Here is a 25891-nt window from a genome sequence, read left to right on the forward strand (position 1 = left end):
TGGTTTTTTAGTCAATTCAATTCTTTTCAATATTTTTTTCTTTGTCTCAAAAGTTTTTTTTATTCAGAGAATTGAAAGAATAATACTTCTTTTTGAAGATTAATTTTGGAATCCGTATTTTTAAGAAATTTTGGGCATGTAATTAGTCATGAATCATTAGTAAGTACATTAGCAAACTCACTTATACTTAAAATAAGAAATACTTAAGTAATGACAAAGAACATTAGATAAAAGATTTATTTTAAAACAAAAGATTTTAGAATAACTTGAGATAGAACCCTCGCGACTTTCGTAGTCAAAAGTTTATGTTAAAGTGTACGGTACATATATATACTTGAGAGCCATTATTGACCAATCTAAAACTTTTTGCTGTTTATGTACTTATTTTAGCCAATCACGAACGAGAAACTGACCGTTTGAAAAGTCTGGCAACACTGCATAAGCGTTAACATATTTTGTAATGGTTACATTGTAGTGTTTTGGACCAGCTGTAGACTAGCCTCTGTTTTGATATATGCGTTTATTTATCTATTTACATACATTTATTCGGAAATATAATTACAATGTCTGAAAAAAAATAATTGACAAGATTGTTTTGATTTTCAGAAAAATCAGTAATTAAATTTTTTGTGTTGATTTATTAACTGATTTTAAATTTTGTTATTTTTTATTATTTCATCTGGCTATTATTTTTATAACTTATGAAAGATTAACATACCCGGAAAAAAAATTATATGAAAAATTACAATAGTAATATCGTAATCCAGGACTATACTTTTAGTATCTTGATTTTTACGATGCTGCCGTCTACAGAATACAATTTGAATTATTGAAAATTACGATGTTATTTAGTAAATTTTTTTTTTGTAAGAGCAAGTGAATAAGGACGCATACTATATGTTTTAATAAAAGAAAGACAGAGTCCAGTAGTTTGCGGCGCCACCACCAAAAGATGACCAATTACTGTATAGAGGGTCTTATTATGTAACTGAACATAAAATTTAAACATCCCTCTGATAGCGTGAGGGGATAAACCTTAGACTTGTGGCAGAGTGATCTCCGGGTCCGATTCCTCGGTGATGCAGAATTATTTTTTTCGGTAACCTAAGCTTCTTTTTAATTTAAGTGATAGAAATTTACGATACTGCATCGTAAAAATTACGATGTTTGAGTTTAGGTCCGGCATTATAATATTCTATACTAAAAATTACGATCTTTTTACCGTAATTTTTCATACAGTTTTCTTTCCGTGTATATCTGTTCAAAGGTACAGTGCAGTTTTTTTTTTCTGACCTTAATCATTAAATTAAATAAAAAAAATTATTTGATTTTTAATCATGTGACATTTTATTTTTTTTTTTACTATTGGTTTTTATATTCCCAATTTAAAATACTAAACAAAAGAATATTATGAAGAAATTCAAGAAGAAACGATGGTCATCCAATCTACTAGCTGTAGATATCTTTGTCCTTGGCAGTTCTCAAGTAAGTAGGTCTGGATTATCTAGTCAGTAATAAACACTGCCCTGATAGCCAGCGCTTTCTCAGTAAGTGTTGACTTCCAGCAGTTACGATTAATTTATACATCAAGTTGGCGGTAATTCTTCTCTCAACAACAGTTGTAAGCAAATTGACGGAAATCTACGGCCGCAACTTGAATACAAGTTAACAATCAAACTTGTAGTTAAATTTCTTTTCAACTTTACTACAATTTGAAGGAAATACTTGTACAGCAAGTTTTGACGTCTATTTGCAGAGTAAGTTATAGGTAACTAATAGGTAATCGCTCGCTTTGCCAACTCTTTCCGTCAAGTTTGCTTCAAATTGCGGACGTAGATTGACAGTAAGTTATAGATAAGGTGGCTATCAGGGTGTCTTCTTATGAATTATTTTTGGTTATCATTAAGAGGTTACATGGGTTTACTCCGGGTAAAAAAGCATATTTTCAACAATATTTTTCTTAAATTAATAATTAAATTTTTTTGAAACTGAAGATACATATCTAATAAACATCTTCTGATATTTTCGTAGGGAAATATTTAAAATTGAGCCATTGCGACGTCTCTTCCAGAAATCCCTCTGAAAAAAATGCTTTCGTGTTGACAGCGTAACTCATGACAGGATCATGAGAAATCAAAAAATCAAATTAGATCTTTCAATTTATATCTAATACTAGAATTTGGCCGTTGATAAGAAAAAAAATTTGAATTTGAATTTTTGGCAGAGTTTAAAAAAAAATTCAAATTTCGCTCAAAGTTGCATCAGATTTTTATTTCTTAAAATCGGTTGCAATTTAAAAAAAATCTTTTGTCTAAATTCTTGTCAATAGTATCGCAAAGACTCGTGTCAAATTTCATCAAGATCGGTTCTGTAGTTTTCGAGAAATCTTAATAACCGACTTTGAAAATACCGTTTCGAGAAAAAAGCGTTTAAAGTTTTGAGTTTTGAGTATTCAAAGGAAAAGTGGCCTTGAGAGCCAAACTTCCCAAGATTCTATCTCCTAAACCTTTACTCCGATCATCTTGAAATTTAGGATAATATTCTTGATATGTTGTCGAATTTAATAAGATAAAACAAAAATTCTGATTACTTGAAGCTCCCAAACCTATGTAACCCTTTAAGATATAAGTTTATCTCAAATTTTTATGAACTGATAGATAATAAAATATTAAACACCATGTGTGAACTATGATTGAATTGTGTACACTATGATATCCTTCGGTCAGCAGTTTTTGAAAATTAACCTAATATATATATATATATATATATATATATATATATATATATATATATATATATATATATATATATATATATATATATATATATATATATATAGGAGACTTTCTATAGATATAGTCACTCATTATTATATCTCTGGAGTTATAAGACCTAGAGACTTGGAATTTTGCAGGAATATTCCTTTTGCCAAGTAGAGGTCAGCTAAGAACGGATTTTACGAAATTCCACCCACAAGGAGGGTTGCGGGGACGTTAACAATGAAAAATTCCCGTTTTCAAACTATAGCTCCTATCGACTTCAAATTTAGTAGGAATCTTCTGTAAGAGATGTAGAAATAATCTATCAATGAATTTTACGATATCTCACCCCACAGAGGGTTGCGGTGGTAGGTACTAACAATGAAAATTTTAAATTTCCAAGCTATAGCTCCTATAGACTCGAAATTTAATAGAAGTCGTCTACATGTGATACAAAAATGATCTAAGAACGAATTTTACACCGAATCACCTCCAATAAAGATCGCGGGGGTTGGTGTTAACAATAAAAAATCTTAATTTTTAAAATATAGCTTCAAAAAGCTGCAAATTTGGTAAGGATCTTTTATTTGTCATGTAGAGATCATCTCAATACGGATTTCAATAAATTCTACTTCCGATTCGATGGAATGTGGAACCTGTGCCAGTCAAAATAATATTCCAATTGAATTTCAAATCTAGATCTAAAACTACAATTCTATAAAGTGCCAAGAGGAGCGGGCGGGCAATAGCTAGTTTAGTTATACATATTTACACACTTTTTATAAATTTACGAACGAAATAAATACATTTTTATAAGATTACAATATGTTGAAGCGGGAGTGTCATTTTTAAGGTAACGTTTTTCTTTAATCAAGTAGTTCTTTTCAGAGTGTTAATTTTTAATTTTTATCTTCTAAATGACTATAAACCAGTCATTAATTTAATTTATCTTGATTATAATTATAATAAGATAATAAATTTCAATATTCAAATAGTTTTTATAATTCAATCTCTTCTTTTGAATAATTTATTTTTTCATTACCGTAATATATAAACATATTCTAAAATTCTTTTACAATTGGTAACTGTTTTTGAATAAATTAAAGCTGCTATGCTGCGGAATTAGATTGATTTCAGCACAATGCGGATTTGCTGGTGTTTACATACTCGTGAATGTGTACTAACATGTACATTTACGTTCCAACATCAAAGTACAAAATTCAATTAAATTGAGAAGAAAAAAAACAACAAAAATGAAAGAAGATTATACATGAATGTAGCGAGATACAAAAGAGCACGTCGGCTAATCAAGTATCACAAAATTCAGTGACATTTGAATTAGGAGCGCGGCGGGAGAATTTAATTATGTAAACTCTCATTAATTTCCGTTTAAATTAATATAATAGCTGAGACAATTATTAATTCTGCCGTAATATGATTGAGTTTTGGATATTTGATTAAGAGAAAGGTTTATACATGCATGCATGTATATAAGAGGATATATAATAATTATGGAATTTTCGACCGACGTATATATGTGTACAGGCTATAAACGCGAAACAATACATGAGCTTGGTATACATTACACAGATACTTGTTCGTATATGTACAGAGGAGGTGAAGTGACCTCGGTTATTTCCCGCTCAGATGCACCACTGCTACTCCGGCTATGAATATATTACGTTTAAAATGACCACATATAATGATATTATAATATGTACACATGTGTATATATGACAGATACTTCAAAGTGGAAGGTAATTAATTTGGAAACTCGGAAAAATTTCTTCACTGAAAAAAAACTACTTTATACAAGAAAAGTATTTTCTTTAAAATTTTTCTTTTACTTTAGGATATTCAGTTTAAATTAATTCAAGAAATTCACAGACAGATTTAAAAAATTAAATTAAAATTAAAACTCTTGAATGAGATCCAGTATATTATCAACACAGATATTATATACTTTAACAGATCATTTTTGCTGCATAAAATTTTTTGTAAATTTACAATTAATTAAAAAATGTTTGATGTTAAAAAAAATTTTCAATTCTAAATAAAAAAAAAGTCCATTCGGCAGCCGAAATGAAAGTAGATTTTTTGGTTAAAAAAAAAAAAAACATTTTTTATAAAATAATATTGACAATAATATTTAACTTCTGTTACAATAAATCAATGACGTCAAAACAAATGCAAAAGTAAAATTTATTAAATGTGTCTGAGAAAGTAGGTAACTTACAGCCTAAACTCTGTTAGTAAGGTATGCAAATTAAAGCTTGTTTAATATGCTTTCAGATGCAATTAACAGAAATTCAATAGAATATCGCGTTTAATTTTTAACTTTCCGCTAAGAAAATTGAAAATTAAAAAAAATCGGGAAGTTACTGATTTTACTCCGTTTTTCGAAAATCGAGTTTTCATCAGATCTCGACGTTTTGAGGTCCTAGGAAGCTTCCCTGGCTATTCCCGCGAGGATATCGGTGTGTGTGTTTTTAAAAGTGAAAATTTTTGCGATTTTTAAATTGCTCTCATTTCTGAACTAATCAACAGATTTGGCTCATCTAAGAACTTAACCTCAAAAATTGTCCTAAGAACGAGTATATTACGTTTTACTGAGATCCGTATAAAATTGCGGGAGTTAGAGGAGAGACAAGGCCAATTATATCGTATGTAAATATATTTATAAATACATCCATATATAAATTTTTGAACCATAAGTATGCATTTTCTGAATCCGCTTGACGAGCTGAGTTAAAATATAGCAAAATTTCGGAAAAGTTCCGTCATCAGGACCAATGCAATAGTTAGATATCTATAAAATCTACTAAAAATTAAAAAAATGGTTGATCCTAAAGGCAATCTTTGTAACTTCTCGCTAATTCCATATCAAACACTTAAAATTGCGCCTATGAAATTTTTGAGCTCAAAAATGTAATTTATGTATTATTTTGAGCTCATCAAGGTCAAAGAGTTAGCTGTTCTATCTTGTTAAGCTTTTCGAGCTCAAAAGTCTGATAGAAGTTCAATAAAATACTATTATTTAAATTTTCAAACTGCAATTACTTTTGAATGAATAAACCGATTTTTACGCGGTTGAAGGCGTTCGACGCAGTTTTTTGAATCATATGATTTACTTTTAAACGCAAATTGATCAGACCAAAAATTTCGGAGTTATTTGAAAAAATCACTTTTTTTCGTCAACGATAACTCACGAACGAATCAACCGATTCCAATCGGTCCGGCAGCGATAAACGTGATTTTTTTTTTTTTTTTATATTAAGAACTTATTAGTTTTAGGAATCGATCGGTAAATCCGCTTAAAAGTTATTCTTTGTGCCCACACACGCATAAGCATATCATCGTAAAAATCGTCAGGGATACTTCCTAGGACCTCAAAACATCGTGATTTGATGAAATTACTATTTTCAGAAAACGGGATAAAACCAATAACTTCCTCATTTTCTAAGCGGTAAGTTAAAAAAAAGTTTTTACTCTTATTATATTTTATCAATAAATTTTTACCATCACTTTTCATCCATAATGTCATGAATAATTATTAAAAACTAAAGCTTCATAATTTAATGCATAAATTATAGATTAGAACGTTATGAGCAGTAAAATTCAACTAGTATTGAATTAAATATTTAAAATTATTTTTAACTAGCTGTTACCCGACCGCTTTGCTGGCCATTTTATAGAATTGTATTTTTAAATCTAAACTTGAAATTTAATTAGAGTATTGCTTTGACTTTCACAAATTCCAAATTTAATGAAATTAACAATATTAACAACAATTAATTAACAATATTCATTGCAACTTTCAATGTGCAATCATTATTATGTTTGCGTGGCTTTTTTTCAAAAATGAATAATAAATGATACGAAGAAAAAAATTTGAAATGAGAATTTGGAGTCTATAGGAGCTATAGTTTAAAAACGGGAATTTTTCATAGTTAACTCTCCCGCAACCTCCCTTGTGGGTGGAATTTTATAAAATCAGTTCTTAGCTGACTTCTACTCGTCGAAAGGAATATTCCTGTTAAATTTCAAGCCCCTAGGTCTTATAGTTCCAGAGATATGGTGATGAGTGACTATATCTATAAAAAGTCTCCTATATATATGTAGATAACTAATACAAAGCTTTGTATTATACTATTGTACTATATATTTATATATACTAATTATATTAGTATAATTACAATTTGAATAATAGAATATAATACAATGAATAAATTGTTATATTTATCAGTTAAATATTCTAATAAAAGTATCGAAAAAGTATTTTTCTTGGCAGAGGTAGTACCAAATATCTGTTGATGCGAATTAAATTTCTCCAAACTTTTCCAACAAATTAACACGCTTTATAAGTTTAGTTATTCGGTTGAAAACTAATTTAGTAATTGGCGAATAATCATTTCTAACTTATTTAACATCTTCAAATATCGTTGTGAATGTGTATTGAAAATCTCCATTTTTTATTTTTTCAATTATTTGTAATGATCTTTTGCAAAATTTAATGAACAGAAAGAAATTCTTTTGTAGTTCAACCTTACAAAGGTTTTTTTCTAAATCACTTACAGAATGCTAAATATGTTTTTTATTATTATAATTGAGCATCGGTAAAACGATAATTTTTAAATATGTAAGTCATGAATTTGAGATCTTGTGGGTAAATGGGAAAATTAAGTTCATGTTTGATGAGCATATAGATTAATATTTTAACCATAGTGAAACAGAAAAATAATTTGTAGCTTAAAAAGAACATTTACATTTAATAATTACAGAAAAATATAGATATTTCTTTTATGTTATTACGAGTACAAAATTTGAGTTCTTAATCGAGTGGATGCGTAATTCGAATAAAATGTAATGCAGATAACACATAGAGCTTTTGTGAAATTACGCATTGTTAATTAATTAAAAAGAGTTTGATGTTAAAATCATCAAACCAAATTGTAAATAATAGGTCAGGTGGTTCGAGGATTTCAATAAATACAATAAAAACAAATACGATATAATGCAATATGATAATTGTAATTTATTAATCAACAGCTAATATAATAAAGAATCTATTAGCAATAAAGTAAATTAAAACGTTAATCCATTAGGCTGGAAACTGGGTACTGGGTTCATGCATGTAAATTACTAATTATCGTCGAAGAATTAATGAGACTATTAATAACAAGTACGTAATCCTTAACAAGACTTTCTGCACTAGATAAATAAAGCGGCTTTTGAGATTTTTTTATCGATTTTCGATCAAAAAATCATTAGTTTGTTGTCAAAAACAATCGAAATTTTAAGTACAAATGAAAAATCCTTTGATTATGGACTAGTTGTTAATACCATCAAAAAGCTGTAAGAATTTCATCAATATTCATTAAATGGTTGTTGAATTATGGTTGTCATAACCAGCTGAAAAATAGACTTGAGAAAAACTCATTTAAAGTTCTTCGATGTAGATACGAAATTATATGTTTGTAAAATTGTAAGCTCGATGAATGAAGCTAAACTTAGTTATGTATATTGATCTGCTGAATCCGAATATCACAAATTTTTTTCTTGCAAAATGAAGTATTCAATTGTTTACAGCCAATTGATGGTACAATTTTTCAAAAAATGTGATTTTTCGAGAGGATTTAATTTTTAACTTCCCGTTAAGAAAATTAAAAATTTTTTAAAATCGGAAAGTTATTGGTTTTACTCCGTTTTTTGAAAATCGAGTTTTCATCGGATGTCGATATTTCGAGGTCCTACGAAGCTTCCCTGGTTATTCCCGCGATGGTATCTGTGTTTTTTTTTTTTTTTTTTTTTTTTTTTATAGAAGAGGTGAAATACATTTACGTATGCCAGAACTTGGTATAGATGCCAGAACTAGGTATTCGCCTGGGTATGTCGGACTCAGAAGTCAATATTATTTTGCAACAATACCGACTAAACATACTTCTCTCTCCTTTCCCCATAGATGTTATGGGGAAGATTAGATCGGAACCGCGTTAGCATTACTCCAATCCAATCCATGTTGCGTTATGTTTGAGAATTTTTCGAATAAATTCAATCTGAATATCTCAATACAGGAGTAAAATTCGAAAAATGACTTTTTTTCCCCTCTGGGCGTAAAGCGTCAACTTTAGCCCCACTGCACTAAACGAAGTTGCCGCTTTCCGCCTCCGTCGGGGAAAGAAAAATAGTATACACTCCTCGGGAAGTAAATAAGAAAGCCTCAGATCACATGTTTGCCTCATCAGATTGCATGTGATTTGAGACTTTTCTTACTTTACTTCCCTAGGGGTGTAATATACTATTTTTTCTTTTTAATGCAATGTATGTTCAAACAAATATTAATTCATTAATTTCAAACAATAAATTTTTTTTTTCAGGTTCTTAATATTACTAAGTTATCATTATTGTATTTTGCCGTAAATTAAACATATACACTTTATTTATTGCCGCTGTAATGAATAGTATCAGCTATGATTACAATTATTCTTAGGTGGTTCATAATTTTGTATTTTAATTGCTGGCGATAATTGTTGTAGATGATAATAGTTTTATCCGCGATTAATGTTCACAGTAATCAATTTTGAAATTATTATATCTCACCAACCATTAATGATTTCATGAAAATCCGTATTTAAATTACATTATATATACATTGATTGAACAATTAACCGCTATTTATCTCGATTAAAATGTTGTAATTTTCAGTTTAATTTTTCGGTTTTATATTTTTACATTTATCTGTTATCATATCTCATGCCATAATTTCTCAGTCAAAAATATATCTGGCACACAAATATTTTACAGCAGAAAGAAATTTCCGAAAAATTTCACATGAAACCAAAATTAATCTAATATTTTATCTGAAAGGCTTTGCTTTTCACATGCCTACCGAGACTTCACCTCTTCAGTATCATTATAATCGAGAAGTTTGTCTGCAAACTTCCTAACAGTGACTATTATCATCATATAGACGATAATAGAACATCCCTTCGTACTTGCACTTAATATTTTTAATAAAAATCAATGTTGAATCCAAAAATTTGATATTTTTCAGAGCTCAGTAAGTTAAAAGTTGAACAATATTAATGATTAATAATAATTGTTGCTATCAATGAACACTCGAATTTGTGTAATCTGTAACATGATATATGATTTAATGTAATATGTGTGTAATTTAAATTCTATCCCACAATGTGGTATAAGCAATTATAGAGTAATATATCCGTATAAACAGTGATTGAGATTTATTAAATCATTATTGACCGATTTAGTAGATGTAAAAGGGTATTAAATTCACTTATCTAACTAATGGATGTATTGTTATCGCCGTCCAGTATTACCAACGCTATTTTAATAGTATCAATGCGCAATTGCCGTGGATTGACCCATTGCCAATAGTTACACTGTAATTATCATACTGTTCTGTATACATGTGCACTAAATATTTATTGTTCGCAAGCACATTTATACGGGTTTGATAGTGTTAGTTTATACTGCGCTCCTATAAATTTCTCCATTCATAAACAAATCAAATAAAATTATAGTAACAAGAACAACAATTACTACACTAGTCACAAAAATTAAGGGATATAAAAAAAATTCCAAATTTTTTGGTGATTTTCAGCGAGCTGTAACTCCGAGGAAAATGATCGCACAAAAAAAAAAAAAAGCAAATTGTAGCTCCAAGTGTCTAGTTTTTAGATATGATCATGAAAATTTTTTGTCATCGTCAGGTCTGGAGAAATCCTAAGAAAACTACTGAAAAAAAATTTTTCGAAATTTTTTTCGTCTTAAAAAAGATCTACGGGCTTCAAAAAAATTTTTTCGATTGTTTCGTTTAAAAGCTCTTTTAGTAAATTTAATACCCTTTAATTTGACGTAATCAAAAAGCCTGTACGATAATTTGCCGCGGAGTTATCGTCAATCAAAGCAAAAAGTTTTTTTGACTTTGGAAATCAATAACTCTGGAAATAATGACCGTATAGGAAATCGAAGGAGGGTTTTGAAAACTACACAATATTCTCTATAAGAAAACGTAAACCGCTTTTGAAGAAAACATTTTTTTGAATTGAAAACTCGGACTGAAAAAAGACAAAAATTCACATAATTAAGGATATTTGGATAACTTGGTATAACTTTGGATAAAATGGATGAACGAAGGATATCGTTGGTAATTTTTAACTTCAAAGTATCCCCTAAAATCCCTAAGAAATTCAAAGCGCTGCGATTTTTTGTTCATAGTGCCCAGAAGCTTCAAATTCTGTGTTTTCGCAAAAATCACCATTATGAGCAATTTTGTGATTTTTATTCATTTTTCCATTGAAAAAAATTTTTTTCAAAATTCTTTATTTTTCGATCAAAGAGATTGATTTTTCAAGAAATTTGGGAGTGAGCCAGTCCGTTATCAGTCGGGCCTATGCCCGATTTAACGCGACTCAAAGTTACGATCGTCGTCCGGGTCAAGGTAGACTACGAATCACTACCGAGCGTGATGATCGAGCTATCATTCGAGAAGCTCGTCGAAACCCTACTGCGCATGCCCACACGATCGCTCATCAATTTCGCAATCGTCGACAACGTCCTCCCCAACAACACATATCGGCATCGACGGTTCGAAATCGCTTTCGAGAGCAAGGACTACGCGCTAGACGCGCAAATCGCGTGCCTATGCTCACTCCACGACATCGCCGAGCCCGATTGGCCTATGCTCATGATCATCACCATTGGGGTCGTAGACAGTGGACCAGTGTATTATGGACTGACGAATCTCGATTTTGTCTTCATGGCAGCGATAGACGATCTCTCGTTTGGCGCCGTCGTGGAGAACGAGATCGGGATGGTTTTACGAGACCAGTTACAGCTTTCAATGGTGGATCAGTCATGGTGTGGGCAGGCGTGTCCTTCAATACCAGAACCCCGTTGGTCATCGTTCGTGGGACGTTGACTGCCGATAGGTACGTCGACGAAATTCTGGAGCCACACGTCCTGCCTATGCGCACACGCATGGGGGCAAGACGGTTCATTTTGATGCAGGATAATGCTCGTCCTCACACTGCAGTTCGTACGCGAACTTTTCTCCGCGCCAACAACGTAACAACGCTTAATCATCCAGCGATGAGTCCTGATTTGAACCCAATTGAGCATGTTTGGGACATGCTTGGGCGTCGATTGCGGCGAGACTATCCGCAACTGCACAATCTTCATCAGTTGACTCAAGCGTTGTTACGTTGTTGGCAAGGAATTTCGCAACGTGATATTCGACGATGCATCAACATGCAAGAGCGTTTACGAGCTGTGATTCGGAACAGAGGTGGCAATACACGGTACTGAGCAGTTACTGCCGTGCGTACAGAGGTCATTCGGCAGCTGCAAACAGACAAACACGCAGACAAAGACACACACACACACACACACACTCACACGTGTGTGAGAAGCGTAAATCCGACCGAGCAACCTCCACGTGGTACGCTTTGGGTAACGCTAATGCCGGCGGTAAAACAACAGTCGAAAAAAATTGAGAAAATTTCGAAAAAATTTTCGAAAAAATTGAAATTTTTTTTTTTAATTTCTTGAAAAATCAATCTCTTTGATCGAAAAAATAAAGAATTTTGAAAAAAATTTTTTTCAATGGAAAAATGAATAAAAATCACAAAATTGCTCATAATGGTGATTTTTGCGAAAACACAGAATTTGAAGCTTCTGGGCACTATGAACAAAAAATCGCAGCGCTTTGAATTTCTTAGGGATTTTAGGGGATACTTTGAAGTTAAAAATTACCAACGATATCCTTCGTTCATCCATTTTATCCAAAGTTATACCAAGTTATCCAAATATCCTTAATTATGTGAATTTTGTCTTTTTTTCAGTCCGAGTTTTCAATTCAAAAAAATGTTTTCTTCAAAAGCGGTTTACGTTTTCTTATAGAGAATATTGTGTAGTTTTCAAAACCCTCCTTCGATTTCCTATACGGTCATTATTTCCAGAGTTATTGATTTCCAAAGTCAAAAAAACTTTTTGCTTTGATTGACGATAACTCCGCGGCAAATTATCGTACAGGCTTTTTGATTACGTCAAATTAAAGGGTATTAAATTTACTAAAAGAGCTTTTAAACGAAACAATCGAAAAAATTTTTTTGAAGCCCGTAGACCTTTTTAAGACGAAAAAAATTTCGAAAAATTTTTTTCAGTAGTTTTCTTAGGATTTCTCCAGACCTGACGATGACAAAAAATTTTCATGATCATATCTAAAAACTAGACACTTGGAGCTACAATTTGCTTTTTTTTTTTTTTCTGTGCGATCATTTTCCTCGGAGTTACAGCTCGCTGAAAATCACCAAAAAATTTGGAATTTTTTTTATATCCCTTAATTTTTGTGACTAGTGTATTACTCTTTAAACAGTAATTTTGAGAATAGGTTGATAATTATAATTAGCAGCTAAAGAAATTGAATAAAAAAGGAATAGGGTAAAAAATAATTCATTTACCGAATTTGCAAGTAAGAAGCTGCTGAGAAAGCTGTTATATATATATTGACTAGATAAAATTTACCGCGATCTTGTGCCAAGAATAACAATTATTTTTTTACATCTACAAATTGTGACATTGCAGGAGTCTAGTAGAATTAAATTATTAAATTTCAATATTTTATTTTAATTAGAGAAATAAATGATTTAAGTCAATGGAATGAGATTCGTCGTTATATATATGTATATATTGATGCATAATTCATGAGATAGCGATTACGTACATTGAGAGTATTGATTGTGATTTAAAAATTTAGAGTATTCAAATAATTTAAAGCACGTTAAATTATCAAGTGTTTTGTCGCATAATCTAGTTCAATAACTCGATAGAAAATAATTTGTATAATCACATATCAGATCAAGTATATCCCAAGTCAAAATTAAAAACGTAGTTGCAGCCTTATGAGCCTCGTTTCTTTTTTTGTTGGGCTTGCATTTAAATTTAAAACTGTATTTTCATCCTTATCGGTATAAAATAGGCCATTAAGGTTAAATTCACAGTTTTAAAAATGTAAGTTGAGCCTACGCGACCTATTAAACTCTTAAAGCTCAATTTTGAACTTACATAATCTCCGCAGAGGTCCAGTAGGCCAATTTTATCATTTTACAGTTTTAGAAATCTTTTTATTTTTTAATGATAATAAATGTTTATTTTTTAATAAAAATAAATTCATGAAATTTCTTAAATTATTAATTCTTAAAACAGTAGGATAATTACATTTTTCAATCAATGATTTTCTGAAAGTTACAGACATCCATTTATAAGTAATTGGGTCTTATCCACGGTTTCGCTCGCATGCTAGATGGCGTTGAAGTAGCTAGATTTTGAGATTTTTCGACAAAAAATTTTTTTATTTTTCGTAAAGAATAAATTTTTTTTTTTTTAATAAAAAAAGTATCCTATGTTACTTCTAATACCTCCAAGAATATGGGTACAAAGTTTCATGATGATCGGTTGAGTAGTTTCCGCGTGAAAGGGTAACAAACAAACTTACATTCACATTTATAATATTAGCAGGGATTATAATTTTTGAAAAATATATCAGTACATTTTTAGAATCTTTGGTTATTAAAAAATTGCAAAAATTATTTTATAATAGTATATTATGCACCGAGGAAGGAAAGTAGGACATTCCAACCCGTGTGTAAAATTGTCTCCTGAGCAGAAGTCGAGGGTGATAAACATGCGGATTGGGATATCTTACTTCTCGCTAGCGTGTATGCTATTTTTCATCATATTTGTAACCAAAAGTTTAAACTTTGTGCTATTATTTTTGTGGGAAGGTTAGTGCAAATGTTAAGCTCTTCGTTTGTTTATATATGTTATTCTATGAGGTAAAAGTCGCACTTTCTTTCCGCAAAACAGGGTAAAAAATTTAAACTATCGGTGTAGATGTGATGAAAAAGGTTTAATTACTTGAATAACGCACCATTTTGATTTTCTAAATTATACAAAAGAAAGGTAATTTTAGTAGTTATCTTGATGTATTAAAAATAATTAATTTGCATAATATTAAATCAATAATTTATTATTGAATTGAAATCGAGTTATTGAAAAAAGACATTTTTCATCATCCTGATTGAAATTTGACTTACATTATTTAGCGTTCTATTTTTGAAAATTTAATACGGGTTTTATGAATAGTTTCAATAAAAATTTCAAGATATTATTGATAATCTTATAGAATTCGATCAAGTTTAACTTAGTTCGTAGATACTAAAATTTCATGGAATTTGAAAAACTGCATGAATTTTTAACAATATTTTTATAGTGTATCCCTTCACACATTGATAGAAAAAATGTCTTGATTTAAGAAAATTATAGAACATTGAAAAGAAAACCTGAAAATATAGTCGACGCTTTTGCGGAAATATTTTTATTAATCTTATTTATTAAATAAAATTTTACGAATTTACGCGGTGAAATCATTAAATCTAATCAACGTTCTCCAGCGGAAAATAATAATCTTCGCGATTCTCGCGGAAAAATCAACGCTCAACGGCGGAAATTGAATACAAAGAAAAATCGGAATATAATTATGGCAAATCTCGAATTGTCGAATGAATTTACCTCGTTAGTGCTACTAAGTATAACCTAACCACGAGCAAAGCACTGAATCGTATAGCTAATCAGTGGTATCCTGGTCGAAATCTAACTGCCTAAAAATGATTTTTGGGCGGTTTATATAGGGTTAGCAATATCGGTGATTGTATGGGACTCATAGGTAAATTAAATCAAAAAAATGAAAGAGAGCTCAAGGGTATTTTGTCGAAAACAAGCGTCATAGCGTTTTCTAGATTTTTCGAAACCCGGATAAACCTATGCGTAGTTTGAACTATTGTCGTATAGGTCTTACTTTTACGACTTTAAGCGGAAAATGTGATGGTGACTTTACCGTAATACAAATTTGAAAGTTAGAAAAACAAAGTCGTTAAATTCTGATAGATATTAATACAAAGAGATTTGGGTGATTCCCATGAGCGTCATCAAATAGTGGGAAAGTTGGGCTAGGTTTCTCTTATACAGATTTCAAGGGTACTGTAAATTATAAACTAAAAGTAAAAGTAAAACGAATTATTTCTTAGATACTAAATACAAAAATTTTTTAAATATTTTGGAGTAAGTTATGAACGACGTATGTCACATGTGCCAGTGGATGTGATTCTTGTCTGGAAAGAAATAACAACAAATTGTTGCTAGACTTAGATATTAGAGGTAATTTTGTAGGTAGTGATGTGAACAGCAGATACCAAGGCAGTGTTGGCCAGAGTATTACCACGACTGTTCCCTCAGATTCATCTGTTTTCTTAACGTTCTGAGGATGAGTGCGAAAGGAGGAAAGTTATATATTTTTTCTTTGGTCCATTGAATAGTAAATGCATCAACTGTCATTGTACATGATTTATTGCAATTTTTTTGAGTTTTTTGCTATTTTTTTCAAATTTTGATGGCTCAACGGGCTAATTAACGTTCAGATTCAGATTCAGTGAATTGAAATACATAAAAATCATACTTGATCTGGGTCCACAAAATTTTATTCATCGCTGTGACTGCAGTTTTTCGCAATTTTTCGCCTTTTTTGTGTGCTGGTGTAATTGCTACACTAGACAAATTTCAAACTCTCTTCTCGGAGTTATTTTTACAAAATATCGATTTATTGTTTATTTAGAATCATGCATCATGCATTATAACCGAACTTTTTGTAACTTTTCAAAGTTTAAATTAAACGAATCGATGAGAAAGAGTTCAGTTTTTTTCTTCTCCAGAATTATTTAAAATTGTTTGAATTTTTATACTTTCGACTTTACACAATGCTAGATTCAATAAAAACATCACTAAAATCTTTTTTAATTAACATAAAAACTTAGTTGTCTATCTCAGACATGATTTATTGTATTAGCGTTGAAAGGAATAATGTAAATAAAATTTATGAAACAGACGGGTGGGAATATTTCTGAAAAAGAGAAAATGGTGTTGTAAATATGAGGTCTTTGTCTCAAGTGTTGTGAATTCCGGTTGCGGGCGTAGGGAACATTTATCACTGGGTCACAACCGGCGGTGCGAAAATTGTAACTTATTTTGTTTGTACTTTTGTCTCTTTCTCTCTCTTCTAAAAGGAAGGGAGAAAAGTGTGCTTGTGAAGAATTGAGCTAACGTAAACATGTAATATATAACAAATAACAAATAACAAAGGATGCAAAGTGGAGCATTGGAGATGACAATTGCCGGTTTCGGAACTTGTGGGTCAGCTTCTGGGTGCATGGGTGATGCTGTACTGGTTCTAGGTTATATTAGGATGCTACTCTCAACTCTACTCGGTATCCCGGATCAACCAATACCAAAGTAGTCACGCCCGTTACTTGTCAGACGTCCAATATCGGTGAATCCCAGCCAGAGCTTATGCACTCACTTTAAAGTTTGTGTCACAAATTAAAATTGAATGAAAAATATAATCAGCTCACTGTATAATTCAAGAATTGCGTTTTATTTTCTGAAGCGTGAAAGCTGCTTTTATTTAAAAAGTAACCAGTAAATACGGAAAAGCAGTATAAAAAAATTTATTTAGACTGTATTATTTAGCTGATGATAGTTAATTCAAAAACGAATCCTGCAATTCATCTGAAATGCTTAAATACTTCAGAAATATTTGATCTATTTGGAATTACGACGGAATTCGTCTAATGAGCTAGCGACTGAGCAGTTTCACGTCAAGTTGTCAACTGAATGCTTTGCAAAATGTGTGGATTTATTGCGAGCTGTTGCCCATGACGACTACAGCTTATAGTGTGAATAAATGTCATTAAAATTTGTAACGAGCTTTGTACATGAAAAAAATGACTTTTATTCAAGAAAAATATACTGAAACTAAGAAAACTATTAGAAAAAAAGCTGATTTTATTACTTCAATTTTTTCTCAAATTTTAACTCAATATAGTCTAATTCTTCAACTCACAAACACATTTTATTGATATAAAGAAAAGCCCTGACGGATCCAAAGTGCGATAGAGTACGGTAATGTACGGTACGTACAGTGATTTACCGTAATACAGTATGATACTGTAAATTACGGAGATTGTATGGCAAAGTACCGCGATTGTACAGTAATTTACCGTTATTGTACGGTAATTTATCGCTAAAATAGGGTATATTTGACGGTAGGTTACCATTGGAATACGGTAATGCGGAATGTTCAGAAGTATATATTCTACCGTATTTTTACCGTATACGGAGAGAAATTTATAGGAAAATTTACAATTCATGATGGGAATGGTTCCCATAATGTATGGGAAGTGGATAATGAAAATCTCAATTATAGTAACTATACCATACTTTTTATGGTAACCATTCCTGTAATTATGGGTATGATTCTCATAAGATATTGTAATAGTTCTTATAATTATAGGAATAGTTCCTATATATCATGGGAATAGTTCCCATATCGTTGTAGGAGTCGTTCCCATAATATTGTTAAAACATTAGTCAGATAAATTTCAATAAATAAAAATTTAATTAAGCTTTTTTTATTTTTACAAATTAAGCCTCAAAAATAAATTAAATCCATTTCTTAGATATGTAACGCTTATTTTCTATATTAACTACATTACTAATTCTACAAATCTGAAACAAATCAACTGGTATGCAAGTAAAGTTATTCAAATTATCAAAAATAACAAAAGCTTCAAGATAGTCATCAAACTCACAAGTAATTTTCGTTGTAATTATAAATAGTTCCATTGCCGAGTTTTTAATAATTAATTCAACATTATGAAATTCAGGGCCATTATCTGAAGGCATAATTAATATAGTATGTGCACTAATTTGATGATTGCCTATCCAATCTAACTAAGTGATGATATTGAAATTATTTTTATGTGAAGGAAGGCATGAACAAAATTGATAAAATTTTTCATGAGTTTTTAGAGGACTATTATCAAGAGTTATTTTCAAGGCATATAGACTTTTATTGTCCGTTCAGTCCCATATATACGCGCTCTTATACATAGCCTTATTTAGTTTGAGTGACCCGATCAGGCCATAGATATTATATCAAAAAATTTTTTTACTGAATTAGTGCAGTGTAAAGAACATAATCCTTTTTTCCGGCGTTGTATTTTCCTTGGTATTTTGCGCACTCCATATATTACAGTGGCTTAGTTCCTTTTTTTATTTAACCACGTATCACGTACGCACACTCTCATATGAATGTCGCACATACTCGACATATCTCTTTCGCCCTTTATATACTTTCCTCTCTCTATCCTCCCCATACACTCGAAACTCAGCTGTGATATGTTGTGTATGCGCTCAACCCGGCTGCTTTCATGCGTCGTATCATGTAATATCGCTGGTGACGGGAAAGTAAAATTGCAAGTGCAAGTGCGGAACAAGTATTACTCACAATCAGCAATATGAGTACAAATATAAGTTGTAAAGATATGAGACATTAGTATGAGTATTGACTGTTATAACAGTATTCTACAGCTTACATTATACATACAACACAAGTGTAGCAGTAAAAACAATAGTAATCATAATGTTTTTAATAATAAAGCCTTCCCAATCATCAACGTTTACATTATCTTTATTAATAATTTTAATTCCAACGTTTTGGCAACAATTTTTGCCATTTTTGTTAGATTACATTCGAAAGTCATAATGTAAATTAACTGAAAAGTGCTAGAATATCTTTAAACGAACATTGAGATCAAACTAAGTCAGGAATCGAACCTGGGTCTCCACGATTATATGTCGGAAGCTCTATCATTTAACTTCCGGATCCTCTACCTGTTATTTGTTCTCAGTGTATATTTGAACCTTTCAGTTACATGTAAATCGTACATTGATGGTAATGTACTTCATACTGCTGGTGGTAAAGTAGTTGTTGACTAAGTTTTTATCATTAGTAATTAGTATCTTTCCAATTCTTTAATTTGACATTATTGAAAATTTTAATTATTATCCATAATTGTGGAGATCCAGGTTCGACTTTTAGTATCATCCGATCCTAATAATTTTTCAAAGTTTTTCTTGTACTTTTCAGAATATTTACATTATAAATTTTTTTGATATTTTAATAAGCAGAACTATAATGGCAAAACTTGTTGCTTAAGCGTTGTGATTAAAATAATTAATGAAGATAACAATCCTTATTTAAAAAAAAAAGATTTACAAAGATTCAACCCACGCAAAATGTATATTTATATATGTGTCAAGTTGAATCTTTTTTAATCGCTTCGAGCCATTTCAAATCTCTTTTTCTAATGGGAAAGTACACTGTAAAAAATTTTCGGAGTGAATGCGGAGTGGATGATTTTCAACTGATTTATTTCCCTCGAGACGCATTTAAATTATATTATTAAAAGTTTTAAATCCACGGAGTAAATTTTTTATTTCATTTTTTGAATAAAAATAGAATAGATATTTATGTCGTAAGGCCGTGAAGTGGCGGTTTTCTGACAGCGATGATATTTCGATATGAGCTTAAGGTTTGTGGCGGGAAGGTTCGAAACGGGCGTAGTTTTAATATCCGAGGCGGAGCCGAGGACGGAAATTTACGGTCGCTTTCGAACATTCGCGTCACAATCATTAAAGCGAATATAAAAAAAAAGTCGTCAAATTCGCCACTAAACGGCCGAATGACATACAATATTTTTTGTTATCATCGCTCCATAAGTTTAACTTTTGAGGGATAGGAGGCAAACAATGACATATTTAAATTTTATGAAGTTTCACAAGAATAAAAAAACTTAATTTTATATTAATTATCTTTTTATTAATATTTATTTATGGCGTGGTTGGTATTTTATTAACATTAAGTCCGCTTTATGATAAACTGCCAGCAGAGAAAAAATTAGCGCCACTCAATAGTAACTGTTTAAAATTTACTTAAAATCATTGATCGGTACTCTAGAATGTGACTTTTTTTTACAATCTCTCTCAATTTCATCTAGGTGTACTCGAAAAGTTCGTAAAAAAAGGAGGGGGTAAAACTTCACGGCCTAGGCCGTGAAGAAAAGACGGTATGGTAGTCTCTATAGAGAAGAGGCCTCGATGTTGGCTGAGCGGTTCAATGCGTTGATCCGTTCATACAACTCTAGTGGCAAGGCGCGGGTTCGAATCCCGGCGAGTCGAAAGATTTTTCACATGCTGATATCTTTCGATTCTCTGAAGTTCGCTCCAGCGCCGCCTAGGTTTAAGGCAAGTTCTTAACCAACACAGCTCCCTTACCACAAATCACCCAACGGCCGTATGAGAACATACTCTCGGTGCCAATATAATATAATAATAATAATCTATAGAGAAGAGCCCCTTTACGGATGCCATCCAATGCTCAAAAGTTGAACTTTTGGAGCGAGTATAACAAAAAAATTGTTTTGACTCGTTTAAAAATTATAAAATGCGTATTTAGAGATTTTAAAAATTACAATTGATAAATCGTTTTTAATTTTTGTACAAATTCGAAGTTCAAATATATATATTTATTTTTTTTTTTTTTATACTGACGAAAATAAATAATTTGGTTTATAAAATTTGTTTTAGTTAAATAAAAATTTATTTTACTATAAGAACTTCGTACTTGGATGTTTTCCAGATTAAAATCAAGATTCGTTCCGGAACCACTTAAAAATTACTCCGCTAAAAAAAAAGCTTCTGATTCACTCCAAACGAGGTGTTGAATTACTTCACTCTGGTATTCCGAGTGATGGGAATGAATGCGGAGTGAAATTCACTCTCGATTTTTTACAGTGTAAAAGATTAGGAAGGCTTTAATATAAATAAATATCGAGAATCATAATAATAATATTGACAACAATCGTCAGAATAATAATCGTAACAATAACAATGATAATAACAGTCACAGCAACTGCAATAGTGTGCAATGAAAATGAGAGAGTATTTAAATTTATACGCTCTTAAGTGTAACAGAGAACACCTACACGGTTTTTCAGCAGGGTAGTGTACCCCCAGAATAGTATAGTGCATTACATAATACAACACATAACACACTGGTGAGCGACCAGACGAATAGAAAGCATGTCGGTTGTCGGTAAAGCGAGAGGCAATGACCAAGTAACAAACTGTGTAAGTGAGATAATGGTAAAAAGTAGGGATAGAGGGAGGAAAAGTAGGGAGGTATATGTATAGAAATAAAGCATTGAGTAGGGCTGTAGGGTTGTTGGGTTGCGCTTGAGTTTGAGCTTAACTATCCTCAAAGCTTCGACTGATAACCGTTTGGCGCTGCTGCTCAGGACCAACCCCTCATTTGCGTCGCGTTCGCCGGACCGGACGGAGGAGCCTCGCGGAACCATCCAACAATAGTTATCGCGACGCGTTCGCCGGTTTATGTCGTGAGTTGTTCCTTCTTCATCAAATTAGTCGGAATTTTTTAAGGTTGATGGTTTATATTTTTTGTTCATTTAAAAACAGCGGAATTTTTTCATTTTTTGTTTAGTGGTATAAAAAAAAAATTTTGTGAATTTTTGTTGAAAATAAAAATTAAAAAAAATGGATTTCAGTTTTTGAGGGTGATGTTTTTTTTCACATGGTGGGGATAGAATATAAAGTTGACAGTGAGGATGGTGACCATTGTCTTAAAGACTCAGGTGGAATATGAGGGATAAATATGACACGAGGAGGACTCTACGCGTTATTCTACTACTCAAGTGCGGCTGGCTGTGCGACCTCTGCAACCCCTTATTCGCATCGACCGCGCTGTACAAGACGCTACTGACCGAGTGAGTACGAGTAGTTCTTTTATGACGTTTTGATTTGGCTTTTTATTTGTGAAAGTGACAGTGAAAAAATTTTATATTTTTGAAAGATATGAAAAAAAAATTTGTGGAATTTTTTGGATGAATAATTTTGTTTTTGTTTCTAATGAAAAATTTTCTATAAAACAAGTACACTTAAAAGATGTGAGCTTGTAGAATATCTTAAAAATTACAGGTGTAATTGTTAGATAATTTTTTATGGAATTTTAGTGGTTAAAATAAAAAGGAAAATTTTCTTTATTTCAACAGATTATTTGTTATTGAAAATTTTTTGGTTTTCTGTAACTCATTATGATTGTTTTTATTAAAAATTATTGAAATTTTTATTTTGAAAATCACGAAAATAAAAATGAAAAGTTGATGATCATAATGGTGTCATAATAAAAAAAGTATGAAGAATAATAATACAAGAATGTATGTAAGCGTGTTAACACATGCATTGAGACAAGGGCATAAGCACGCGACAATTCTCATCGACAATATCGACCGCATATACTTAAACCTGCTCTCGACCTTTGGCTGGCAATTAAAAATTAAAACATGGATTATTTATTTTAAAAACATTTTTGCGCTGCTGGTGCTTACATTTTTTAACCAGACTCCATTTTGATTAACAGACATTATGCATTTTATATTTTGGTGGAAAAATAGTAAAATAAGTTTATTATAAATTAAAAAATTTTGATTGTATTTTTTATGTATACATTGCACTTGAAAGAAATGTTATTTTTTTTATTAAAGCAGAAACTCAGTCACTAAGGCAAAAGATAATTCTTAAGCGCACTTTAAATATTTAACTTTTTTAATAGAATAGCAGGGTGAAATGACAAAAAATTATGGTAAATTTATAAGATAAGTATATATGTAAATACCTGTGTCAAAAATTTACATACTTGTATGTTATTTCGATACTTGGAATTCTGACGTAGACAATTTTAATTTTATACATTTAGTTTACGTTTGCATTATACTTATGATGTAAAAAATTTTTAAGATATTTTACTTTTCTTCTTATTATTATTAATAATATTTATCATCTTTCTGTTGTCCTGAAGTAAAAAAAAAATAATTCATGGTTAAATGTAATCGTTGTAAGAAATTTTTTTACGTTTTTGTGAATTGCAAGTCCAATTTCTATGTAAACTACAATTGTAAAATGTTGGTTAGAACTTCGAAAAATTTATTTACTATTTTAATTTTCTTTATTTTAATATCAGAAATTCACCAAGTTGAAATTTGAATAAACAGTTTCAACAAACATTTTGAAATTTACATCGAGTTATAATGTTAGGATAACATTAGGATAACAAGGTGAGCTTATAAATTTTTCATACATCTTTGATAAATATTTTCTCGGGAAGTATACACTATAAATATTAATTAACTACAAAGAATTGTATTTTTTACACGATCATGTTAGAATGTAATCTTCGTGAAGTATACCATAAATATTTTATAAAAAATTTCAGTAATGACTAGTTATTCTAGCAATAAAAAAAAATTAATATTATAAATTTGATTCAATGAATTACAGGTAAATAAAACACCACTGTGAATCTGTGCATCTAAATAATAAAAATAATAGGTATTTATGTCTTAATGGGTGTTTTTAGTTAAATTTAGTATCAGCAAAAAAGGTTAGGACTAAATTTGTACCTTTTTAAAGTGTTATGCTATTATAAGATAGTCAATTCATGATGATAAGTTTTCAGAGTAATTATAAATAGATTAGAATTTCACGCTAGATAAAATTTGTATATTCACTGTAAAAAATCTCGGTGTAAAATTCTTTCGGTGTAAATTTTCCATCCACATAATTTTACACGAAAAGAATAATCGACAGCGTCTACCAAATTTAGGTTTGGCAATAAATCCCTAAACATAGAACCCGATTCGAATTAATAAACATGATAGTTCATGACTATAGTGCATTTATATATAAATAGAATTGAAAAATTTCTTTTCAATGATTTTGCGTGTTTCAATTATTTTTTCTTAAAAATCTCAGAAAAGTGAAGCATATGACTACAAATACAAATAACTGCGTCCATACAATTTTACAGTTGGAGATTAATTTACATTTTTTAGCGTGTGGAGTCCATATTTAATTTCTGAACGCAAAATTATCGTAAATTGGACATTTATACGGTTGACAGTGTAAAAATATTAAATTCACACCTTCCTAAATTGAACTCGGTCTTTGGTGTATTTTCCGCAGGAAAGTTTTTACACCCGCTCGTTAACACTATACGGGGTCTAAAAAATCTATACATTGTTTATTTATTTTACTTTATTCATGTGAATGTTGTTATGAGTAGAATATTAATCTATTTAATTTAGAAAATTACGAAAATTGTGTGAATGGCATATTTTTAACATAAAATACGGTTGTATAGATAAATTTGCTACCCTCAGAAAAGTCACAATCTTAATCTATGTATTTTCACAGTTTGACAATTTTTTCAACGATAGTTAATTTATCATTTAAATAATTAAAATACGATAGAAAATTTAGTAATGGGTGAATTTTCACTTCAAACGGGATTTTGATAGTTAAATTTGGTACCCTTAGAAAAGTTTTGACGATAATTTGTGTCTTTTTACTATTCTATATATTTGTTGGTGAAGGTCAAATTTTTGTGATAAGTTTTTGGAGCGGTTTTCAATAGCCTGTTGGTCTTGCAGATTTTTTTTCACGACATTTCCGATGAAATTATTGGTATTTGACCCGGTGATAACAATGTTATTTTTTTTTATTAATTTCGAAAGCATCTAAACAATCTATATTTCCATTGAAGATATCAAAAAACAATTAAACCTTTTTTTTTTTTTTTGTATTAAAAATTTGTTACTTTCCCATGTTATTTAGTGACTGCAGGTTACTTATAGTAAATTAATTAATTGAAAAAGTTTTAATTTATACTCTTGAAATTAGTATTTTTTTTATAAAAAAATGCTAGCATTTATTAAAAATTCGTGTCCAAAATAAAAAAAAAATGAATCTTAACGACATTACTATATTACAGTATTGTTTCAAAGGTGTATTTTACACTATAAAAGCTACTCACTCGTTGAAAATACTCAAGCCACTGAATTTCGTGATTTACATGCTACGCACTCTATTGCGAGAATTTAAAAAAAAAAAAAAAAAAGGAAAAATAAATAACTGAAATGTATAATTTATATTTTTTGTTTTAGTAGCTCGAGAACCCTCAACACGATCCGTTATCTATTGTTTGTCTTTCGCCGTAAACTTTTCTATTTTTACCACTCCCGAGCGGGTTTTCTTTTTATTTTCTCGCGTTTATTCCTATTCTCGTATTTCGTAGGAGTTCT

At 30.6% G+C, this 25891-nt stretch overlaps 1 protein-coding gene across 1 annotated transcript in view; it reads left to right on the forward strand.

Annotated features, from left to right (window-relative positions):
* Window positions 1-130: 130 nt before the first annotated feature.
* Gaba-b-r2 (gamma-aminobutyric acid type B receptor subunit 2) overlaps window positions 131-25891 on the forward strand; it is a 265450-nt gene continuing 239689 nt past the window's right edge. The window contains exons 1-2 of the mRNA XM_074244232.1: window positions 131-1267; window positions 1405-1485. The gene's annotated coding sequence lies outside the window, so the exon portion shown is untranslated. The remainder of the gene's footprint in view (window positions 1268-1404; window positions 1486-25891) is intronic.

This window comes from Cotesia typhae, unplaced genomic scaffold (genome assembly GCF_013202065.1).
Source record: "Cotesia typhae breed Kobodo isofemale line unplaced genomic scaffold, CoteBio_Ctyphae contig_43, whole genome shotgun sequence".
NCBI classification, from domain to species: Eukaryota; Metazoa; Arthropoda; class Insecta; order Hymenoptera; family Braconidae; genus Cotesia; species Cotesia typhae.